Below are 24,669 nucleotides of genomic sequence, written 5' to 3'. Positions count from 1 at the left end.
ACTCAACCCAGCGGCTCCTAGGAACTGCGTGATCGTGCTTTCAACCTCGGACCTGGCGGCGGCGGCAGCTCCAGGTGGCCCGCGGTGCTATTTCTGTGGATTGGCAAATCACCCTCGTCAGCGATGTCCGGCCAGAACGGTATTTTGCTCCGCGTGTGGGAAGAAAGGGCACAATGCTAAAGTGTGCCGAGCTAAACCACCTTCGAAGCCAAGCAGTGCGGCATGTGACTCTCCAGGATCTGTCTCCTCGTCTCCGGCTTCGTTGAGGTCTTCCACCACGTGCGATTCACGAGCGCCGCCATTCCTGAGGACAACGACGCAAGACAGGTGCGACCTGCGAGTGCCGCCATTTTCAACACCATCTACCACGTGCGATCCATGGCCGCAGCCATTTTGTTCGACACCGACCGCAGACGATCAGCAGGGGTCATCATCAACGACCATCTCAGCTGCCTGCAGTTGCACTCAAAATTCAACGGTGGCGTCAATCATCCTGGACCAGGCCAAGCCTCACAGACTCGACAAGTCCATGATGGACATAGAGGTAAACGGACACCTGATACATTGTCTGTTTGACAGCGGGAGCACGGAGAGTTTCATTCATCCTGACACCGTGAAACGGTGCGGTCTCCGAGTACAGAATGTCAGACAGACAATTTCTATGGCGTCAAGGTCCCGATCTGTTACCGTTCATGGGAGCTGCGTGGTAAATCTAACGGTGCGGGGCACAGTTTATGAGAACTTCAGGCTCCTCGTGTTACCGCACCTTTGCGCTCCGATACTCCTGGGACTAGACTTTATGGTCCACCTGAGGAGTCTGATCCTGCAGTACGATGGGCCACTCCCTCCACTTTCAGTGGGAGAACAACAGCCTCCAAATTGCCCAGCGCACTCCACGTGCAGTCTCTCGACACTCAGAATCACCCCGCCATCTTTATTTGAGAATCTCGTGCCAGGCTGCAAGCCCATCGCAACTAAGAGCAGGCGTTACAGCGCTGAGGATCGGATCTTTATTCGATCTGAGGTTCAGCGGCTCCTCAGGGAAGGGATCATTCAACCTAGCACTAGCCCATGGAGAGCACAAGTCGTGGTGGTTAAAACTGGAGACAAGCCCCGAATGGTCATAGACTACAGTCAGACCAGTAATAGGTACACGCAGCTGGACTCGTACCCTCTCCCGTGCATATCTGACATGGTCAACCAGATTGCGCAGTACTGGGTGTTCTCCACCATTGACTTGAAGTCAGCCTATCACCAGCTCCCCATTCGCCCAGAGGACCGAAAATATACGGCCTTTGAGGCGGATGGTCGTCTCTACCACTTCTTAAGGGTCCCCTTTGGCGTCACGAATGGGGTCTCGGTCTTCCAGCGTGCAATGGACCGAATGGTGGACCAAAACGGGCTACGGGCTACCTTCCCGTACCTGGACAACGTCACTATCTGCGGCCATGACCAGCAGGACCACGATGCCAACCTCCTAAAGTTTTTACGCACTGCGTCTCGCCTGAATCTGACCTATAACAGGGAGAAGTGTGTATTCAGCAAGCGCCGCCTAGCAATTCTCGGATACGTGGTGGAAAACGGGGTCCTTGGCCCTGATCCAGACCGTATGCGTCCCCTCCTTGAACTTCCCCTACCTACTAGCGTCAAAGCACTGAGAAGATGCTTAGGCTTCTTTTCGTATTATGCACAGTGGGTTCCCAATTATGCGGACAAAGCCCGTCCGCTCATAAAGTCTACCTCTTTTCCCCTGGCAGCAGAGGCTCGCTTAGCCTTTGAAGGGATAAAAGCTGACATCGCGAAAGCCACGATGCACGCTGTCGATGAGTCCATCCCCTTCCAGGTGGAGAGTGATGCATCTGATTTTGCCCTGGCCGCCACACTTAACCAGGCGGGCAGGCCCGTCGCCTTTTTCTCTCGCACCCTCCAAGGTCCTGAGATTCGGCACTCCGCTGTGGAAAAAGAGGCTCAGGCCATTGTGGAGGCCGTCCGGCATTGGCGCCATTACTTGGCTGGAAAACGATTCACCCTGCTCACGGACCAGCGGTCCGTGGCGTTCATGTTCAACAACACGTTAAGGGGTAAGATCAAAAATGATAAAATTTTGAGGTGGAGAATCGAACTCTCCACCTACAACTATGATATCATGTACCGTCCGGGGAAGCTCAATGAGCCCTCAGATGCCCTGTCGCGTGGAACATGTGCCAGTGTGCAGGAGGACCGGCTACAGGCCCTCCACAATGATCTCTGCCATCCGGGGATCACTCGGCTCTTCCATTTTGTAAAGGCCCGGAATCTGCCCTACTCCGGAGAGGATGTCAGGTCGATAACTCGAAGCTGCCAGGTATGTGCTGAATGCAAGCCGCACTTCTACCGACCTGACAGGGCACACCTCATTAAAGCCACTCGCCCTTTTGAAAGACTGAGTGTTGATTTCAAGGGCCCCCTTCCTTCGACAGATCGGAATGTGTACTTCCTCAACGTGGTTGACGAGTACTCCCGATTCCCTTTTGCCATTCTCTGTTTAGACATGACCGCTGCCACGGTTATCAAAGCATTGCGGGATCTTTTCACCCTGTTTGGTTACCCCAGTTATATCCACAGTGATAGGGGTTCGTCGTTTATGAGTGACGACTTGAGGCAATACCTGCTCTCAAAAGGGATTGCCTCAAGTAGGACTACGAGTTACAACCCCAGGGGTAACGGGCAGGTCGAAAGAGAAAATGCTACAGTCTGGAAGGCTGTCTTACTGGCGTTGAGGTCTAAGGGTCTTCCAGTCTCCCGTTGGCAAGAGGTACTTTCTGATGCGCTCCATTCAATCCGGTCCCTCCTGTGTACGGCAACCAATGCTACCCAACATGAGCGGATGCTTACCTTCCCTAGGAAGTCTTCCTCTGGGACCTCACTGCCGTCTTGGTTGACGTACTCAGGACCTGTCCTCCTGCGGCGGCATGTTAAGACCCGCAAGTCCGACCCTTTGGTTGAACAGGTCCATCTCCTCCACGCCAACCCTCAATATGCCTATGTAGCATATCCTGACGGGCGAGAGGACACGGTCTCTATTCGAGATCTGGCGCCTGCAGGGAACCTGGAAACCCCCGTCGCTCCCGCACCCCTGGTTAGGGACCCCTTGCCCTTTATCTCCCCTCCTGACACGGCGCGGGCAGTATCGGGACCACCACTTAATCCTCTTATTCCCGTGTACAGCTTGCCTGAGTCCAGGAGATTGTCGCCACCTCAGGGCGTTCCTGAGTCCAGGAGATTGTCGCCACCTCGTGGTCCACCCGTCCGTGAGGAACTGGAGGAGTCACTGGACACCGCCTTGGAGAGAGGGTCATCACGGTCACCAGAACTGGCGCTACCGCCAGTGTTGAGGAGGTCGCAGAGACGGTGCGGCCCTCCGATACGACTGAACTTGTGAATATATGGACAGTTCGTACTGTTTTTATGCCCCACCGGCCTTTGTTTTTAAAGGAGGGGTGAATGTGGTGAACCATAGATTCTTACCACTATGGGTACTGAACCATAGATGGTTATCACTATGGGTACTTGTACATATGTTACTCTTGTTACTGTTGGGGTTGGGGTGTTCCACCTGTTGGTATTGTTCTGTGGTACACTCCGGTTGGCTCCACCTACCTGTAGGAGTATAAAGGTCACTGCACTGCCTAGTGACCCTTTAGTCTGGGATTGTATTGTTAAGCAGTATGCTCCATTCTTGTTACTAATAAAAGCCTTTATTTCCCAGGTACGATCCAGCCTCCCGAGTGAATTAATCGCGCATCAGTATTATTGAAGCTTGTGAAACTTGTTACCTGAAACAAAATAAAAATATTTCTGTTAAAATGGCAGATTTGATGAAGGATGAAATGGAACATTGAAGAAGAGTCAATACTGCGGAAGTAAAAGGTTGAGGATGTATGTGTGGCAGTGCATGGGATTGAGAGTGGATCTCAGGTGAGGAGAGAGAGGTGGTTTGAAGCATGCTGAATGACTCGGAGGTATCTATCATCATGGGCAGATCCACAAAGGGTGAAATTTCAGTCTGTGTGAAATAAGTCAGAAGCAGATGCTGAGAAAAGAGATACAGCTGTGAAAGTGAGTTTCAGCAGATATTTGCCCAGACACGAGAAGAGAGACAGAAAGAGGTGAAGATGAACAAAACGTTTATGTCAAACAAAATCGCATCAGAGAGAGAAGTATTTCTCCAGGAAAAATATCCCTGGTCGAGACGTGACAGTGAATTGGACACTATTGCAAATGCTGAAAATCTAAAATAAAAACAATAATCTCAACCAGTTGTGTGGAAACTCTCTCCACTGCCTCCATATGAGATCAGTGCTCCTTTGTTTGAAGTCTGGGCCCCACAGATCCGGGTCCCTAGTGTTCAAGCTGAGGGTGACTGTTTCTACATTATCTCTCACCCCTCTTCCACTCCCAGACACAATACTTACACAGTTGCTTTCTCCTCTCTGGGTCTCTCTGCTGGCACTTGTATCAGTCAGATGCCCTGAAGCAGTTGGTAAGGCAGTGACAGCCATTGAGGTTGTGGTGCCAGCTGTGGAAATGCCTGGGTGGTCATCATCATAACTGGTTTCTTCTTGTAAATAAGCTCGCAGATGTCAATTATAGAAGTTTGCTTAGCTGCACACACAGTGTTATTCACTTTGAAATAGTCACTCAGTGTAAGGGTATAACTATATTTTGAAAGGGATATAAAGCAATCATTATACATGACAAGTATTTTGCAGCTTCATTTGCTGCCTGTAAGTTATGTAGAAGGTCTGAATATAACAAAAGAATAGATATTTATTGGCTGCAATTTAGAATCATAGAATCAGACAGTGCAAAGAAGCTCTTCGGCCCATTGAGTCTGCACTGATACCCGAGAAATACCTGAACTCCAACTTAATCCCATTTACCAGTACTTGGCCCATAGTTTTGAATGTTATGACATGCCAAGTGCTCATCCAAGTACATTTGACGTAACCCACCATCTTCTCTCCCATCTCTGAGCTGTCCCCGAGTATAAAGTAGGTGGGTGGGTATCAAAATTAGGAATCCGCTCACCCTTCTTAAAAAGTGAGTGCTGTATACATTAGGAGCATCCCCCCGCCCGACCCTCTCCTCCCCACTACCACCACCGCCATCATAAGATGTTACTCTTTGTTCCTGCCCACCTGACCTCCAAACCCGCTGTCCACACCCCCTTTCCCCACTCCCTAGATTTTCCATTATCTTCCCAGTTTAAAAGCCAAGGACTCAACTCACTCCAGATGTCATTGCTCTTCTTTGCGGGACTGCTTACAACCCCATCAGTATAGACTGTGTACACTACTGAGTTCTGGTATTGTTGGGACAGTGAGATCTGACAGAGGGTGAAAGTTCAGCTTAAGGGTGCCGGCAACATGTCATTGCAGTCGGGTTCAGTCCGTGTGGTACTGACTTTCTTTCCAAGTATGGGGGTGTATGGGTGGTGGGTGAGCAATACACCACCCCCTTTCCCCACATATAAAATGCAGCCCCAAGTGTCATTAGTGTATCTGCTGGCTCTTTTGTACAAAGATCCAGTAGCTTCCATAACAATCCAAAACATTACCAGATTTATTAACTAGAATTTTCCACCTCAAGCATCAATGGCACACAGAAGTGGAAAATATTGCAACAAGTCCATAAATCGGGTTTACGTTGTCGTAAAACCAGTTTGTGATTGTCCTCTCCACCTTCATTGGCAGGTCGTGTTTCCCACCGTGGCATTTCAGGAACATTATTTAATATATTTCCATCTCATTATAATCCTACCCCCCTGAAATCGTGCCCACATGTAGAACATATCCAAATGCAGCAAGATGTCGACAACATCCAGGCTTGGACTGACAAGTGGCAAGTAACATTCATGTCACAATAGTGCCAGGCAATGACCTTCACCAGCAGGTGGAGAATCTAACAATTGCACCTTGACATTCAATGGTATTACCATTAATTAATCTCCCACTATCAACAATCTGTGGATTACCATTGACTAGAAACAGAACTGGACTAGCCAAATCAAAACAAGAGCAGGTCAAAAGCTAGGAATCCTGTGTCAAGTAAGTCACATTCTGACTCCCCAAAGCCTGTTCACCACCTACAAGGCGCAGGTCAGGAGTGTGATTAAATACTCTTCACTTGCCTGGATGAGGGCAACTCCAACAACACTCAAGAAACTTCAAGATTCTGCTGCTTGTGGTGGCTCAGAGCACCTCATGGATATCCAATCTTGATTTGGTAGACCTGTTCAAAATCTATCCCATTTAGCTCAATGGTAGTGCCACACAGCACGGTGGAGTGTATCCTCAATGTGAAGACAGAACCTTGTCTTCCCAAAGACTGTGTGATAGTCACTCCAACTGATATGGTCATGGCAGAAGCACCTGTGGCAAGCAGGTTGGCAGGAATGAGGTAGAGTATGTTTTTACCTCTGGTTGGATCCCTCACCGCAGAGTCAATCTAGCAGTTATGGCCTTTAGGACTCAGTGACTAGTCCAGTGACAATAGCACTATGCCACCACTTAGAGGTAGCTTCTTAGACTGCTCCACCTTGTGTTAAGTAAGCCATCTTAAAATTCTTACGCCTTTTTAAAAAATTGTAAAATCGTTTTCAAACTGGCTTGATGTAAGATGTCAATGAATAGATATTAGAAGAAAACTATCTAGTTGAAGTGTGAAGTGAACATGGACATAGAAACAGGAGTAGGCCATTCAGCCTCTTGAGTCAGTTCCAATGTTCAATTAGAGCATGGCTAATCTGTATTTCAACTTCATTTACAAATCTCCAACACCCTTTGTTTTCTTTCTTAATACACCCACCTAACAAAAGTTTGGCAATCTCAGTGTTAAAATTTACATTATAAACAAGTGATGAATTTCTCCTGATTCTGTCCTTACTGTGTATGCACAAACCTGGACTTGATTCCAGAATTTTGCACTGAAATAGACTGTGGTCAACCAAGCAATAAAGCAAGAGCCTGCACTGAGTTACAAAAATTATAGAGGACAGGTTAATTTAGTGAAATGGAAAGCTTTTATTAAAATAAAAACACATGCAGTAAACTATTTTATTTGTTTTCATAGAACTAAGCAGTGGGTGAAGGAATATTTTAGTCCTGGGTGGATCGAATTTCACTTAGATCTTTACTTGAGATCAAACATTAATTCACAGCCTGTCTTCTGAATGTTGAACTGAGCCAGTGCTCCCATTTTATCTGTGTTTGCATACCTTATGGAATCTTCATGCTGGGGTTTAGATTAAATTTCCTCAGATCTGACATTCCTACAGGGGAGTTTTCACTGATCCAATTTAAACTGGGATCGGCTGGCAAAGTTGCAACATGACATCAGCTAGGAAAGTTGAACATGTAAAAGGAAAACATTGAGCACTGCAAAAAGTGATGGAGTGTGGAAATCCATTAGCCTCATTGGCCGAATCTTCCAATCCTGCCAACAGTGGGAAACATGGGGGATTTAACTTAGGCTGTGGTCAAAAATCAGTTTCGCAATGTCGGGAAGAACTATCGGAATTTTGTTCTTGGGCCTTTAAAGCTGGATGGAAGGCAGGTCGAACTTCCTGATGAACCATGTTAAAAAGTCCTTTTGCATGCATCAGCGTGTCATGCTCAATACAAGACCACTTCAACTGAATTAAGTCCCCCCCATCAAACTCAGCTCCTCATCAATGGGAAAATACAACTTTCACTTTTACAACTTTATACAAATGGCGGGCACCTGGCGAGCTTCACCTCTTTCACAACCTAGAGGTCATTAGATGATACTTTCAATTTCTTGGAGACCCCTCAGAACCTCACTCATATCAAGTGCTGGTAGCATAAGCTGTATAAAAGCTGGAAAGGTGGAAAAGATCTTTGAGCCCATGAGGTAATAGCAGGGAGTGTGATCTGCTGCCCATCTCCTCCATGAATTTCACATTAATGTATAAGTAATGAGCTGAACAATGCAAGATCGGGCAGAGGGGACAATGGATATGGGTGCTGGCTCAGACTGTGGGGGAGGGGGAGAAGAGGCCGATGATCAGTGAGGTGGGGGGTTGAAAAGTGCCAACTCCAATTGGGGGTGGAGAGAGGGGCCCTTGAGACCTCCGTGGTGGACTAGGAGAAGGTTTACTCAGGTTCTGTGCAGCTGGGTTTTGCTGGCATGTTGAGGCCCTGATGGTGTGAAACACATTCCCTTGATTAATTTTTGGCAGTGTGTCATAAGCTCTGGAGAGAAAACCAATTCTGGAGAGAAACACACCAGCTTTTTCACCAGAAACAACACTTTTCCATTCTTTGGGGACATTCTGCCCCATATCTCAGCGTGAGTCTTTGGGAGAGAGAAAAAGAAATAAATTGGGAAAATAAACCATAATTTTGTCAATCTTACTGTTAGCCTAATTTATAGGCCCCACTCAGGCTTCTTTCTATTCCTTTTACAAAATCTGTCTGCTCCCTGGTCAATTAAATTTTGGCGGCACTATGTCTCATACATGGCACTACAGAATAGTAGCAAAGTGTCTTGGCTATTCAGCCAGGGTATAAATATTATTTCTGTGCTTAAACAAGTGTAACAAATGCGGGACTTTACAAGACAATTATGTTTTAAAATGCCTCATTTTACTAAAGGTGAAACAGAATGTTCTGGATGGCGGTGGTCCTATTAAATCTCTGCCTGGAGACAGTCCATGAAATCTGCTGCCATGGAGAAGTAAACCCAAACTGCAATCTACTGTACATCAAGTGGCATTTTCACACGTTGACACAGTTTCTTTTGTAGACACTGGCAGAAAGTGACAAGGAAGATACTGTGGAAGCAGAATGTTGGGAAGAATCAATTTTTCTGTCCGAAGGAAGGGAACAGAATGGATTTCACTTTTGGAGATTTATGGAATGAGGATTTGTCATTGTGGATTTGCTGATGGAAGTTGGATCTGGAGGACTCAGACTGAGTGAACCGACTTTTGAAGGGCACTGGAAACTACAATCTGACTTGGCAGGGAGAAGTGAGCATGCTGGAAAGCTGGAAGTAACTTGAGACTTGTTCTGCCAGAGGTGCGGTGCACAGTGAAAGGAGTTGTAAGACCTATTGGGTTAGTTAGTCAATGCAAAAGTATCTTTTGTTTAGTTCAATGTAGTATTTGCCTGTGTTTGGTTTACATTTATTTTAATTTGTTTGTTACAGTAAAAGTCATAAAATGTGATATCTTGTCCTTCCTTCTGTTTATTTCTGTCATTGCTAGGCATCTTTTTCAAATTATCAGTCTCTACAAGGATAGAAACATAGAAACATAGAAAACTACAGCACAAAACAGGCCCTTCGGCCCCACAAGTTGTGCCGAACACATCCCTACCTTTTAGGCCTGCCTATAACCCTCCATCCTATTAAGTCCCATGTACTCATCCAGGAGTCTCTTAAAAGACCCTATTGAGTTTGCCTCCACCACCACTGACGACAGCCGATTCCACTCGCCCACCACCCTCTGTGTGAAAAACTTCCCTCTAACATTTCCCCTGTACCTATCCCCCAGCACCTTAAACCTGTGTCCTCTCGTAGCAGCCATTTCTACCCTGGGAAAAAGCCTCTGAGAGTCCACCCGATCTATGCCTCTCAACATCTTATTTCCCTCTATTAGGTCTCCTCTCATCCTACGTCTCTCCAAGGAGAAAAGACCAAGCTCCTTCAGCCTATCCTCATAAGGCATGTCACTCAATCCAGGCAACATCCTTGTAAATCTCCTCTGCACCCTTTCAATCTTTTCCACATCCTTCCTGTAATGAGGCGACCAGAACTGAGCACAGTGATGCGCGATATAACTCACGAGGCTAGAGGTACTCGGGGAAATAAAAGCTTTTATTGACTACAACAATAGAGCTACCATATATAATACACGATCCCAGACTAAAGGGTCCCAGACAGAGCAGTGACCTTTATACCTCTCCCAGGAGGCGGAGCCCGACTGGGATGTACCATAAGAACTATATTACAGGTAGAACAGCCCAACCCTAACCCCAACAGTAACATATATACAGACTCATAGTACTGGCCAGACCCTGGCTCAGCACTACCTGGTGGGAACCAACGATGGTTCACCACATTCACCCCTCCTTTGAAAACAAAGGCCGGCGGGGTACAAAACAGAGAATAATTGTTCATCAGTCTATAAGTTCAGACGGTCTGGGGGACCGCACCGTTGTTGTGACCTCCTCAACACTGGCGATGACACCGGTGTAGGCACTCGCGGTGGCGTTCTCCCCAAGGCGGTGTCCAATGGCTCCTCCAATGTCTCACGGGCCGGTAGACCCCGAGGTGGTGACAATCCGCTGAACTCGGGCACGCCTTGAAATGGCGACCATCTCCTGGACTCAGGCAAGCTGTACACGGGAGTAAAAGGGTTAAGTGATGGTCCCGATGCTGCCCGCGCCGTGTCAGGAGGGGAAACAATAGTTGGGGGGTCTCTAACAGGAAGTATGGGAGCGACAGGGGTTTCCAAGCCCCCTGCTGGCGCCAGGTCTCGAATCGAGACCGTGTCCTCTCGCCCGTCAGGGTATGCCACATAGGCATACTGAGGGTTGGCGTGGAGGAGATGGACCTGTTCAACCAAAGGGTCGGACTTGCGGGTCCTAACATGTCGCCGCAGGAGGACAGGTCCTGAGTACGTCAACCAAGACGGTAATGAGGTCCCAGAGGAAGACTTCCGAGGGAATGAAAACAGTCTCTCATGGGGAGTAGCGTTGGTTGCCGTACACAGGAGTGAGCGTATGGAGTGGAGCGCATCAGGGAGCACCTCTTGCCAACGGGAGACTGGAAGGCCTTTTGACTTCAACGCCAGTAAGACAGCCTTCCAGACTGTAGCATTCTCACGTTCAACCTGTCCGCTACCCCTAGGGTTGTAGCTCGTGGTTCTACTAGAGGCAATCCCGTATGAGAGCAGGTATTGCCTCAAGTCATCGCTCATGAACGACGAGCCCCTATCACTGTGGATGTAACAGGGGTAACCGAACAGGGTGAAAAGATCACGAAATGCCTTGATAACCGTGGCAGCGGTCATATCAGAACAGGGAATGACAAAAGGGAATCGTGAGTACTCATCAACCACATTGAGGAAGTACACGTTCCGATCTGTCGAGGGAAGGGGGCCCTTAAAATCCACACTCAGTCTTTCGAAGGGACGAGTGGTCTTAACGAGTTGTGCCCTGTCAGGTCGGTAAAAGTGCAGTTTGCATTCCGCGCATACCCGGCAGCTTCTGGTTATGGACCTGACATCCTCCACCGAGTAGGGTAGATTTCGGGCTTTTATGAAGTGGTAGAGCCGAGTGACCCCCGGATGGCAGAGGTCATTGTGGAGAGCCTGCAATCGATTCTACTGCATACTAGCGCATGTTCCATGTGACAGGGCATCCGAGGGCTTGTTGAGTTTCCCTGGACGATACATGATGTCATAATTATAGGTGGAGAGTTCGATTCTCCACCTCAAGATCTTATCGTCCTTGATCTTGCCCCGTAACGTGTTATTGAACATGAACGCCACGGACCGCTGGTCCGTGAGCAGGGAGAACCGTTTTCCCGCCAAGTAATGGCGCCAATGCCGGATGGCCTCCACAATGGCCTGGGCCTCCTTTTCCACCGTCGAATGTCGAATTTCGGGGCCTTGGAGGGTGCGAGAGAAAAAGGCGACGGGCCTGCCCGCCTGGTTAAGTGTGGCAGCCAGGGCGAAATCCGATGCATCGCTCTCCACCTGGAAGGGGATGGACTCATCGATAGCGTGCATCGTGGCTTTCGCGATGTCGGCTTTTAGTTTTTCAAAGGCCAAACGAGCCTCTGGTGCTAGGGGAAAAGAGGTAGACTTGATGAGCGGACGGGCTTTGTCCGTGTAATTGGGAACCCACTGTGCGTAGTAAGAGAAGAAGCCTAAGCATCTTCTCAGTGCTTTTGCGCTAGTGGGCAGGGGAAGTTCGAGGAGGGGACGCATACAGTCTGGATCAGGGCCAATGACCCCGTTTTCCACCACGTATCCGAGGATAGCTAAACGGCGCGTACGAAATACACACTTCTCCCTGTTGTAGGTCAGATTCAGGCGAGATGCAGTGCATAGGAATCTAAGAAGGTTGGCATCGTGGTCCTGCTGGTCATGGCCGCAGATGGTGACGTTATCCAGGTACGGGAAGGTAGCCCGCAGTCCGTTATGGTCCACCATTCGGTCCATAGCACGCTGGAAGACCGAGACCCCATTCGTGACACCAAAAGGAACCCTTAGAAAATGGTACAAGCGACCATCCGCCTCAAAAGCCGCGTATTGTCGGTCCTCTGGGCGAATGGGGAGCTGGTGGTAAGCAGACTTTAGGTCGATGGTGGAGAACACCCGGTACTGCACAATCTGGTTGACCATATCAGATATGCGCGGGAGGGGATACGCATCCAGCTGCGTGTATCTGTTAATGGTCTGACTATAGTCTATGACCATCCGGGGTTTGTTCCCACTCTTGACCACCACGACCTGTGCTCTCCAAGGACTAGCGCTAGGTTGTATGATCCCTTCCTTGAGGAGCCGCTGAACCTCAGATCAAATGAAGATCCGATCCTCAGCGCTGTAATGCCTGCTCTAAGTCGCGATGGGCTTGCAGCCTGGCACGAGATTCTGGAATAAAGAGGGTGTGGTAATCTTAAGCATCGAGAGGCTACAGATGGAGCGCGTTGGGCAATTTAGAGGCTGTGAGTCTCCCACTGAAAGCGGAGGGAGTGGCCCACCGTACTGCAGGGTTACACTCTTCAAGTGGACCATGAAATTTAGTCCTAGGAGTATTGGCGCGCAAAGGTGCGGTAACACCAGGAGCTTGAAGCTCTCGTAAACCGTGCCCTGCACCGCCAGATTTACCACTCAACTCCCTAGCACGGTGACAGACCGGGATCTTGATGCCATCAAAATTGTCTGCTTGACAGGCTGAATCTGGAGGCCACAGCGCTTCACGGCGTCTGGGTGAATAAAGCTCTCCGTGCTCCCGCTGTCAAACAGACAATAAATCGTGTGTTTGTTTACCTGTATGTCCATCATGGACTTATCGAGTCTGTGAGGCTTTGCCTGGTCCAGGATGATCGACGCCACCGTTGGTTCGTGGGCACAACTGCAGGCAGCTGAGATGGATGATGACGACCCCTGCTGGTCATTCGCGGTCGGTGCCGACTATGGCTGCCCCCATAGGTCGCACGTGGGTGATGGCGCCAAAACCAGCGGCCCCTGGTGGTCGCGCGTCTCTTGTGACTCCGTCGTCTGGAATGGCGACGTCCTGGCCTCGCACGTAGAAGAAGCCCTTGACGATGCCGACGACGAGAAAACCGGCTCCGGGGAGTCACATGCCTCACTGCTGTTCCTGGATGGAAGTTTGGATTGGCATACCTTCGAATAATGCCCCTTCTTGCCGCAGGCGGAGCACAACACCGCTTTAACGGGAGATCGCTGCCGAGGGTGCTTCACTCCCCCACAGAAGTAACACTGCGGGCCGCCTGGAGCTGCTGCCATCGTCAGGCCCGAGGGTGGGAACGCAATCACGCAGTTTTTCGGTCCCGTTGAATGAAGTGGGGTCTGTGACTGCCCCTGCAACGCTGTCTCCACGTGGTCGTCGGGGTACATCGCCAGACTTTAGGAGGCCGTTTCTAGCGCATCCGCTAGCTCTATAGACTTAGTGAGATCGAGATTACCTTGCTCCAACAGCCGAAGGCGGATGTAAGACGAGCCGATTCCCGCCACAAACGCATCTCGAGCGAGGTCGTTCATGTTCTGGTCTGCCGACACTGCTTTGCAGTTACAGCCCCTGGCTAGCTGTAGGAGCTCGCACGCATACTGTTCCGTCGTTTCGCCGGGCTGCCGCCGTCGAGTGGCTAAGAGATATCGAGCATGCATCTCGTTTGGTGGTTTAATGTAGCGCTTCTTAAGAAGCTCGAGGGCCCCTTTGTAGTCGGTGGCCCCACGGATCGCCAAATATACGGCGTCGCTTACCCTCGCGTGGAGGACCCGGAGTCTGTCGGCGTCGGTGGTGACCGCTGCGGAGGCTTCGAGGTAATCCTGAAAACATTTCAACCAGTGGTCGAAGGTGTTCGAGGCGCCCGCCGCACGTGGGTCCAACGTAAGCCGTTCGGGTTTAAGCATTTGCTCCATGTTCTCTGTGTCGTTTTTTTTTCTACAAAGAGATTTCAATTGTAGTCAATAAAATTGATGCGCGATATAACCCACGAGGCTAGAGGTACACGGGGAAATAAAGGCTTTTATTGACTACAATAGGGCTACCATATATAATACACGATCCCAGACTGAAGGGTCCCAGACAGAGCAGTGACCTTTATACCTCTCCCAGGAGGCGGAGCCCGACTGGGATGTACCATAAGAACTATATTACAGGTAGAACAGCCCAACCCTAACCCCAACAGTAACATGTAGAACAGCCCAACCCTAACCCCAACAGTAACATATATACAGACTCATAGTACTGGCCAGACCCTGGCTCAGCACTACCTGGTGGGAACCAACGATGGTTCACGACACACAGTACTCCAAGTGGGGTCTGACGAGGTTCTTATATAGCTGCATCATTATCCCCGACTCCAAAACTCAATCCCTCGATTGATGAAGGCCAGCACACTATACGCCTTCTTAACCACCTCCTCCACCTGCGGGGCCGATTTTAGTGTCCTATGGACCCGGACCCCAAGGTCCTTCTGATCCTCTACCGTACTAAGAGTCTTTCCCTTTATATTGTACTCCTTCATCCCATTTGACCTGCCAAAATGGACCACTGCGCATTTATCTAGGTTGAAGTCCATCTGCCACTTCTCCGCCCAGTCTTGCATCCCATCTATGTCCCTCTGTAACTTCTGACATCCCTCCAGATTATCCACAACCCCACCAACCTTCGTGTCGCCGGCAAACTTACCAACCCATCCTTCCACTTCCTCATCCAGGTCATTTATGAAAATGACAAACAGCAAGGGTCCCAGAACAGATCCCTGGGGCACACCACTGGTGACCGACCTCCATTTAGAAAAAAACCCATCTATACCCACTCTCTGCCTCCTTTGGGCAAGCCAGTTCTGGATCCACAGGGCAGCAGCCCCTTGGATCCCATGCCCTCTCAGTTTTTCTAGAAGCCTTGCATGGGGGACCTTATCGAACGCCTTGCTAAAATCCATATAAACCACATCTACCGCTTTCCCTTCGTCAATGTGTTTAGTCACATTTTCGAAGAACTCCACCAGGCTCGTAAGGCACGATCTGCCTTTGACAAAGCCATGCTGAGTATTCTTGAGCATACTAAACCTCTCTAAATGCTCAGAGATCTTATCCCTCAGGATCTTCTCCATCAGCTTACCAACCACTGAGGTTAGACTCACCGGTCGGTAATTTCCTGGGCTATCCCCATTCCCCTTCTTGAAAATAGGAACCACATCCGCAATCCTCCAATCCTCCGGCACCTCTCCCGTCTCCATTGACGATGCAAAGATCATCGCCAGAGGCTCTGCAATCTCTTCCCTCGTCTCCCACAGTAACCTGGGGTACATCCCATCCGGACCCGGCGACTTATCTATCTTGATGCCATTCAAAGATTCCAGCACAACCTCTTTGTTAAAGTCCACATACTCAATCTTTTCAGTCCACCGCAAGCCCACAGTACATCCACCCATGTCCTTCTCCTCTGTGAAAACCGAGGGAAAATACTCATTAAGCACTTCTGCCATTTCTACTGGTTCCGTACTGATTTTCTCGCCTTCACCTTTTATAGGCCCTATTCCTTCACGTCTCATCCTTTTACTTTTCACATTTTATAGAATGCCTTAGGGTTTTCCTTAATTCTACTTGCCAAGGCCTTCTCGTGACCCCTTCTGGCTCTCCTAAGTTCCTTCTTTAGTCCCTTCCTACAAGCCTCATCTAGATCCCTATCTTCGCCAAGCTCTCTGAACCTTTTGTACGCTTTCCTTTTCTTCTCGACTGGGTCCCGCACAACTTTCGTAAACCACGGTTCCTTTAACCTACCAACTCCTCCCTGTCTGCTCGGAACATTGTCCTGTAGAAACCTAGACAGACATTCCTTGAAAAACTGCCACCTCTCTTCAGTAGATTTCCCTGAGAATACCTCCTTCCAATTTACTCCTCTAATTTGCTGCCTTATGTCTTCATATTTCCCCTCACTCACTAGCTTGCCTGATCCTCTCTTTTTCCAATGCAAGCATAAAGGAGATAGAGTTATGATCGCTATCCCCAAGGTGCTCTCCCAGAAAGATCTGACACCTGTCCAGGCTCATTGGTCAGTACCAGATCAAGTACAGACTCTCCTCTTGTAGGCTTGTCCACATGGTGTGTCAGGAAACCCTCCTGAATACACCTAACGAACTCCTCCCCATCCAAGCCCCTTACCCTAGGGATATTCCAATCTATGTTTGGAAAATTAAAGTCTCCCATCACAACAACTCTGCTATTATTGCAACTCTCCAGGATCTGTTTCCCTATCTGCTCCTCCACCTCCCTGTCACTATTGGGCGGCCTATAGAAAACTCCCAGCAAAGTGATCGACCCCTTCCCACTCCGAACTTCCACCCACAGCGACTCTGTGGACAATCCCTCCACAGCATGCACCTTCTCTACAGCTGTGACACTATCCCTGATCAGCAGTGCCACTCCACCCTCTCTCTTGCCTCCCTCCCTGTCCTTCCTGAAACATCTGAATCCCGGCACCTGTCGTATCCAGTCCTGTCCCTGAGACATCCAAGTCTCCGTAATGGCCACCACATCGCACTTCCAGTCATCGATCCACGCTCTGAGCTCATCCCCTTTATTCACTATACTCCTGGCATTAAAGTAAACACATCTCAATCCTTTGGTCTGAGCTCTCCCCTTCTCTACCCCCTGTCCATCCTCCCTCTTGCACCGTCTACAACCCTTCTCTGTTTGCGAGCTAACCTCCTCGCTCCCAGTCACCTCATCTCGATCCCCTCCCCCCAATCATAACACAGGGTTTACATATTTTGATCTGTGGTTCAATATTGTACTTTTTGAATTATATAACCCAGTAAATGTGGAGAGCAATGCTTTCTGATGTGTTTGCACTCAACATCAATGTTATTTTTCTTAATCCTTCATGGTATGTGAGCATTGCTAGCAAGGGCAGCACTTGTTGCTCAGCCATAATTTCAGACTCAACCACCTTGCTTTTGTCTGGAGTAACATGCAGGCCAAACCAGTTAACGCTGGCAGATATGCTTTACTAAAGAACAATAGTAACCCATGGGCTTTTAAAATAATCAACGGTAGTTTCATGGTCAGCAATACTGAGGCAAGCTTTTTTTCCAGTTCCAAATTTAATTATTTGAATTTAAATTCCACTAGCTGCTATGGTGGGACTTGACTCCATGTTCCCATTAAGCATTAACACAAGCCTCTAGATAGCTAATTCAATGACAGTATCACTACACCGTCATCTCTCCCATAACTGAACATGTCTCCCAAGTTAAATAATAGAACTCATTCCAAAGAACTCAAGTTAATTTCATCATTTTGATCTAACATTTTGTGTTGAATATATTCTTCCTCGCCAACATGCCCCCACCTCCCCCAGAACTTCCTTGCCCTCCTTCTCTGTACAGCCTCCCATCCAAAAGAGGAATTCAAAGCTGTTCAAGACTTGAAATGTTTAAAAATATACAGTATGTGTAAAATCTTTGGTGTTTGTGAACAGCAGAGGGCACTCTTCTCCAATTTTTAGGCACAAATTTAACTCCTGGTAGGGAGTTTCACTGCAAAGCTGTAATTGTCCATACGTTATGAGATACAATACAATAATTTCAAGCACGTATTTTACTGCCCTCAGTTTGTAACCTCATATCATCCAATTATTTCATAGAATCCCTAGAGTGCAGAAGGAGGTCATTTGACTCATCGAGACTGCACTGATTCTCTGATAGAGCATCTTATTCAGGCCCACCCCAGCCCTATCCCATTATTTCATGAAATAATTTTTGAGTTTTGCTGAAAAAAAAAGAGACATGCTGTCAGGGTTGACTTGCCAACCAATCAGCATTGTTTTCTCATGCACTGTAAATTGTTGCTCCCTTTGAGATTTGGCTTTCTTACAGCTGTCCTGATGAGTGCAAAATGAAAAGGTTCAACAGCATGTCTCTTTTTCCAGCAATACTGAAAATATAGCTGGAGACCCTTATCATTATTTTATAAATTGACTATTATGGTGGTTAGGAGAACAGTAGGAGAACAGTACCACTTAGAGAACCTACACCGGGATGCAATTGGACATGCCTCACATTTCCATATGCACATGGTTTGGATAAGGCTGAGGTCAGAGCCATAACGACATGAGAATATGAGTAGGTCATTCAGTTACTTGAGCTTGTTTCACCATTCAGTTAAATTAGGTTGATGACTATCCTCATTCAATCTACTCATCATGTTTCGATGCTCTTAATAAATACCCTTTTATAATGTTGATGCGCGACAATCAAGCACGAGGTACAAGGCTTCAGCTATTGAAGGCTTTTATTAGCAAACAATGGAACTAACTAACACGAGTACACCAATTCAGACTGGAGGGGTCCCGCCTGAGCAGAGGGTCTTATACCTCTCCCCAGGAGGCGGGGCCCGTCCGGGATGTGCCATAACAACATCTACCACAGGTAAACACCCTAACCCAACAACATTATACAACCCCCACAGTGGCAACACCCTAACCCAACAGTAACATAGGAATAACCCACAGTGGTAACCAACGATGGTTCACCACATTCACCCCTCCTTTAAAAACAAAGGCCGGCGGGGTGCGAAAACAGGTCACATATATACAAAATTCACAAGTCCAGACGGTCTGGAGGACCGCACCGTCACTGTGATCTCCTCAACACCGGTTGCGACACCGGAGCAGGTGCTTGCGGTGGCGTTCTCTCCAAAACAGCGTCCGGCTGTCCCCTCGAGGACTCCTGGGCCGGTTGACCCTGGTGAGGCGATGGTGTAGGGGATCCTGGAACCTTCTGTGGTGGCGCCGATCTCCGAGTCTCAGGCAAGCTGTACATGGGAGTATAACTGTTATGCACTGGTCCCGGTGCTGACCGCGCCACGTCTGGGGAAGAAATAAGTGATAGGGGATTCGTGACAGGGGGTATGGGAGCGACAGGAGTTGCTACGTCCCCTGCGGGTGCCAGGTCTCGAATCGAGACTGTGTCCTCTCGCCCGTCAGGATATGCCACATAGGCATACTGAGGGTTGGCGTGGAGGAGTTGGACCGGTTCGACCAAGGGGTCGGACTTGCGGGCCCTCACATGTCGCCGCAGAAGGACGGGTCCTGGGTACGTCAACCAGGCTGGTAAGGAGATCCCCGAGGACGACTTCCGAGGGAATGAGAACATCCTCTCGTGGGGAGTAGCATTGGTTGCCGTACACAGGAGGGAGCGAATGGAATGAAGCGCATTTGGAAGGACCTCCTGCCAACGAGAGACTGGAAGGCCCCTGGATTTCAGCGCCAGTAGGACAGCCTTCCAGACTGTAGCATTCTCCCTCTCCACCTGTCTGTTACCCCTAGGGTTGTAGCTCGTGGTTCTACTAGAGGCAATCCCGTATGAGAGCAGGAATTGCCTCAAGTCGTTACTCACGAACGACGAGCCCCTGTCGCTATGTATGTAGCAGGGGTACCCGAACAGGGTAAAAAGATCACTGAATGCCTTAATCACTGTGGCAGTCGACGTGTCCGCACAGGGGACAACAAACGGGAACCGGGAGTATTCATCTATTATATTGAGAAAATAGACATTCCGGTCCGTTGAGGGAAGGGGGCCCTTAAAATCCACACTCAGCCTCTCGAAGGGGCGAGTGGCCTTGACCAATTGTGCCCGGTCCGGTCGATAAAAGTGCGGTTTGCATTCCGCGCAAATCCGACAGCTTCTTGTTACTGACCTGACATCCTCCACCGAGTAGGGCAGGTTGCGGGCTTTTACGAAGTGGTAGAGTCGGGTGACTCCAGGATGGCACAGGTCATTGTGGAGGGCCTTCAAGCGGTCCTCCTGCATGATGGCGCATGTTCCGCGCGAGAGGGCATCCGAGGGCTCATTGAGCTTCCCTGGACGATACATAATATCGTAATTATAGGTGGAGAGCTCAATTCTCCACCGCAAGATCTTATCATTCTTGATCTTGCCCCTCTGCGTGTTACTGAACATAAACGCCACGGATCGTTGATCCATGATCAGGGTGAACCGCTTCCCCGCCAGGTAATGGCGCCAGTGTCTGATGGCCTCCACAATGGCCTGAGCCTCCTTCTCCACCGCTGAGTGCCGAATTTCGGGACCTTGAAGGGTGCGGGAAAAAAACGCGACGGGCCTGCCTGCCTGGTTTAGTGTGGCGGCCAGGGCGAAATCAGATGCATCACTTTCCACCTGAAAAGGGATGGATTCATCCACCGCGTGCATCGTGGCTTTCGCAATGTCGCTTTTCAAAGCCTTGAAGGCCAATTGGGCCTCCGGCGTGAGTGGGAAGGTCGTGGACTTGATGAGCGGACGGGCTTTGTCCGCGTAGTTGGGGACCCACTGCGCATAATACGAAAAGAAGCCGAGGCATCTCCTCAGTGCTTTCGTGCTAGCGGGCAAGGGAAGTTCAGTAAGGGGGCGCATACGGTCTGGATCAGGGCCGATGACCCCGTTTTCCACCACGTATCCAAGGATAGCTAACCTGCGCGTACGGAATACGCACTTCTCCCTGTTATAGGTCAGATTCAGGCGAGATGCAGTGCGCAGAAAGTTTTGGAGATTCGTGTCATGGTCCTGCTGGTCATGGCCGCAGATGGTGACGTTATCCAGGTACGGGAAGGTAGCCCGCAACCCGTTCTGGTCCACCATTCGGTCCATAGCACGCTGGAAGACCGAGACCCCATTGGTGACACCAAATGGAACCCTAAGAAACTGGTATAGACGACCATCCGCCTCAAAAGCCGTGTATTGTCGGTCCTCTGGGCGGATGGGGAGTTGATGGTAGGCGGACTTAAGGTCTATGGTGGAGAACACCCGGTACTGCGCAATCTGATTGACCATATCAGATATGCGCGGGAGAGGATACGCATCCAGCTGCGTATAACGGTTAATGGTCTGACTGTAGTCGATGACCATCCGAGGTTTGTTCCCGCTTTTAACCACCACGACCTGCGCTCTCCACGGACTAGCACTGGCCTGTATGATCCCTTCTTTGAGGAGCCGCTGAACCTCAGATCTGATAAAGATCCGGTCTTCAGCGCTGTAACGCCTACTCTTAGTAGCGATGGGCTTGCAGCCTGGTACCAGATTCTTAAATAAAGAAGGTGTGGTTATCTTTAGTGTGGAAAGATTGCATGCGGGGCGCTTTGGGCAATTTGGAGGCTGCAGCTGATTCCCTACTGCCAGTGAAGGGAGTGGCCCACCGTACTGTAGGATCACACTCTTCATGTGGACATAAAGTTTAGTCCGAGGAGAATTGGCGCACAAAGGTGCGGTAACACAAGGAGCCTGTATCGCTCGTAAATTGTGCCCTGCACCTCTAGGGTTACCATACAACGTCCTTGGATCGGTACAGACCGGGACCGTGATGCCATGGAAATTGTCTGTTTGGCAGGTAGAACCCGGAGTCCACACCTTTTTGCAGTGTCAGGGTGAATAAAACTCTCGGTGCTCCCACTGTCAAACAGACAATACACAGTACGACCATTTACCTTGATGTTCATCATGGAACTGTCAAGCCTGTGATGCTTTGTCTGGTCCAGAGAGATCGACGCCACCGTTGGCCCCTGGGCGTCACTGCATGCAGCCGAGGTTGATACTGAGGACCCCTGCTGGTCGCTCCTGGTCGTCGTCGACCATGATGGCCGCCCCCATGAATCGCACGTGGGTGAGGGCGCCAAGCGTAGCGACTCCTGGTGGTCTTCCTCCTCCTCCGTCAGCCACGATGGCGCCGTCCTGGATTCGCACGTGGTCGGGCCTCGCGGGTACCGCGACGTCGAAGGGGATTGTCTCCGCTCTGGAGGGTCACAGGCTGCACTGCCGTTCTTGGGCTTCGACCTGCAAACTTTAGCATAGTGCCCCTTTTTACCACACTGACTGCAGATCGCCGTTTTTGCAGGACACTGTTGCCGTGGGTGCTTGGCTCCGCCGCAAAAATAGCATCGCTGGCCGCCTGGAGCTGCCGCCGTCGTCGGATCGATATGGGAGCGCGAGCCCGTGGGGCGAGGAGGGATTTGTGCTTGCTCCTGCCACGTTGTCTCCACGTGGTCTTCGGGGTACAGAGCCAAGCTTTTCGACGCTGCCTCCAGCATCTCAGCCATCTCCATCGCTTGGGTCAAGTTGAGGTTCCCTTTCTCTAATAGCTTAAGCCGGATGTACGAGGACCCTACCCCTGCTACGAACGCATCTCGGGCGAGGTCGTACATATATTGCTCTGCCGACACATCTTTGCAGTCGCAGCCGCTGGCAAGCTGCAAGAGCTCATTGGCGTAGTCCTCCATGGTTTCGCCCGACTGCCGACGTCGTGTAGCGAGGAGGTAACGAGCGTGGATCTCGTTGGGTGGTCTCATGTATCGTTTCTTCAAGAGCTCGATGGCCCTCGGGTAAGTGGTGGCCGCACGAATCGCAAGATAGACCGTGTCGCTTACCCTCGCGTGGAGGACCTGGAGTTTGTCGTTGTCCGTAGTAACAGCTGCAGAGGCTGCCAGGTAGTCCTCGAAACACTTCCACCAGTGGTCGAAGGTGTTAGCGGCACCGACCGCACGTGGGTCCAGCGTCAGACGCTCTGGTTTTAGTATTTGTTCCATACTCCCTTTACTGTCGAGAGTTTTATGTTTGCTAATAAAATTGATGCGCGACAATCAAGCACAAGGTACAAGGCTTCAGCTATTGAAGGCTTTTATTAGCAAACAATGGAACTAACTAACACGAGTACACCAATTCAGACTGGAGGGGTCCCGCCTGAGCAGAGGGTCTTATACCTCTCCCCAGGAGGCGGGGCCCGACCGGGATGTGCCATAACAACATCTACCACAGGTAAACACCCTAACCCAACAACATTATACAACCCCCACAGTGGCAACACCCTAACCCAACAGTAACATAGGAATAACCCCACAGTGGTAACCAACGATGGTTCACCACAAATGTTCTGTCTGATGTTGTGTTTCAACATACCAGCACCTCGAGGTCACCATAGGAAGGTTGACAACCATCATAGAGACTTGGTCCAGCGGGTCTTGGTGGATTTTCACTCAGCCCTGCACTCCATGGCCACTCACACACCTAGGTGTGGGTACCATCAAGATATAGGCCGCATTGCATGATGTATCTTGACCTCCCTCCAGGTGCACCATCTCCTGCAGGAGTCAGGGCACCCACAGGATGAACATCAGCTGGATACCCCAGAGACCCACTTTCAGGCCACTCCAAGGATGTGCAGCCGTTCACATTGCCCTCTGCCTGTGATCCCATGCACTCCAGTGCCTCAGGTCACCATAGGCGTTTCTGCCCCTTAGCAGGAGACTCTCATCAGGCTGGGGCTCTCCAGACCTCAAGCCACCAGAGGACATCCAAGAAGGTCATCGTAAGCATCAGGCTGTAGCAGTCAGCAGGCTGCCTCCACCTCATCTGTGGATGTCAGGGCTGTACCAAGTGTAGTGGTAATGTTAGGAAAGTTAAGAAATTTTAATGTTACTTTTGTGTCATGGGTGTGCTATCACTGTAAAGAAATTGCACTTTTGTGAATACATTTGATCTGATTTATTATTGTCATGTGTATTAGTGTACAGTGAAAAGTATTGTTTCTATACAGACAAAGCATACCGTTCAGAGAGAAGGAAACGAGAGAGTGCTGAATGTAGTGTTACAACCATAGCTAGGGCGTAGAGAAAGATCAACTTAATGCGAAATAGGTCCATTCAAAAGTCTGATGGCAACAGGGAAGAAGCTGTTCTTGAGTCGGTTGGTACGTGACCTCAGACTTTTGTATCTTTTGCCTGACAAAAGAAGGTGGAAGAGAGAATGTCCGGAGTGCGTGGGGTCCTTAATTATGCTGGCTGTTTTGCTGAGGCAGCAGGAAGTGTAGACAGAGTCAATGGATGGGAGGCTGGTTTGCGTGATGGATTGGGCTACATTCACGACCTTTTGTACTTTCTTGCAGTCTTGGGTTGAGCAAGAGCCATACTAAGCTGTGACACAACCAGAAAGAATGCTTTCTGTGGTGCATCTGTAAAAGTTGCTGAGAGTAGTAACTGACATGCCAAATTGCCTTAGTCTTCTGAGAAAGTAGAGGCGTTGGTGGGCTTTCTTAACGATAGTGTCGGCATGGGGGGGGACCAAGACAGGTTGTTGGTGTTCTGGACACCTAAAAACTTGAAGCTTTCGTCCATTTCTACTTCGTCCCCGCTGATGTAGACAGAGGCATGTTCTCCACTACGCCTCCTGAAGTCGATGACAATCTCTTTCGTTTTGTTGGCATTGAGGGAGAGATTTGACGGTTGTGTGAATATTTTCGTCAACTGAAGACATTAATTCGTACAGCAGAATCTCTTATGTCAAAGTTTAGCCATCTTCCCACTCAGGGATAGTGTCCCACTGTGCGATTAACATTCATATGATGTTAACCTGAGT

The sequence above is a fragment of the Mustelus asterias genome, chromosome 2, assembly GCF_964213995.1.
Source record: "Mustelus asterias chromosome 2, sMusAst1.hap1.1, whole genome shotgun sequence".
Taxonomy (NCBI): Eukaryota; Metazoa; Chordata; class Chondrichthyes; order Carcharhiniformes; family Triakidae; genus Mustelus; species Mustelus asterias.
This window is presented reverse-complemented; position numbering follows the sequence as displayed.